The sequence below is a fragment of the Fukomys damarensis genome, unplaced genomic scaffold (assembly GCF_012274545.1).
Source record: "Fukomys damarensis isolate Sample0158 unplaced genomic scaffold, DMR_v1.0_HiC HiC_scaffold_39, whole genome shotgun sequence".
Classification (NCBI taxonomy): domain Eukaryota; kingdom Metazoa; phylum Chordata; class Mammalia; order Rodentia; family Bathyergidae; genus Fukomys; species Fukomys damarensis.
This window is the reverse complement of record NW_022900951.1, coordinates 41,562,896-41,563,625: the sequence shown is the minus strand read 5'-3', so window position 1 is coordinate 41,563,625 and position 730 is coordinate 41,562,896. Positions and strand designations below refer to the sequence as shown.

Genomic DNA, 730 nt, shown 5'->3' with positions numbered 1-730 from the left:
ACATATATATATATACTTCGCCTCACAAGACACCCTTACAGCCATGACCCTCAACAGCACACACTCACATTTGGGTCCTTCAACTGCTCGTTCCTCTATGAGTACACTCTGGATTCGCAGAGTATTAACACCATCCTGACCCTCATCACTACACACAGGGCCTCAGAACCCTGATCCTATTAGCGCACCTTCTGGTACCTTTTCTATCCTGTTCCCCACTAACATACACTGGGCCTCTCTACAGCCCTAACCTTCACTAGCTTGTCTTAGAACTAAACTGACTCCCTAGCCTCTATCGCAGACCCTCAGGTCTCTTTCCACCCTACCATTCCCTTCCATTAGCTCACACTGGGCCTCAAAATTTACACAGTCATTAGGCTACATGCTCCGACCCCTGCACAACTCAGGCCCCCCCCTTAACAAACGTCAAGTCTTTCACCACTCTATCACCCACTCCCACAACCTCTAGTCCTTTTATCAACCTGCTCCTTGTTAGCACTTCCCATCCCTAGCTCCCAGGACGGGCCCAGGGCGGGGCCAAGGTCAGGGAGGCCTCAAATGACCCCCCTGTCCCGGTGCACTCTGGGAAATTAGCTAGGGGAGGGGGCACCTGTCAGGCGAACAGCTCAGACCCCCAGTACGCCCTGGGGTCAGGACTGGTTCCTTAGGAGGAGGAGCAACCCCTCCCCCAAGTCTGAGAGACGCGCTCACCGGCGGGGGCGCGCGAGCA

At 54.5% G+C, this 730-nt stretch overlaps 1 protein-coding gene across 2 annotated transcripts in view; it reads right to left on the bottom strand.

Annotated features, from left to right (window-relative positions):
* The window catches only part of Cdk16 (cyclin dependent kinase 16), a 12,380-nt gene that overhangs the window by 10,439 nt on the left and 1,211 nt on the right, over nucleotides 1–730 (bottom strand). The window contains exon 1 of one of the 2 annotated variants that reach the window (XM_033760177.1): nucleotides 712–724. The exons of the other annotated variant lie outside the window; for it this stretch is intronic. The gene's annotated coding sequence lies outside the window, so the exon portion shown is untranslated. Of the gene's footprint in view, nucleotides 1–711; nucleotides 725–730 lie in introns of those variants that run through there. 2 annotated transcript variants of the gene reach the window in all.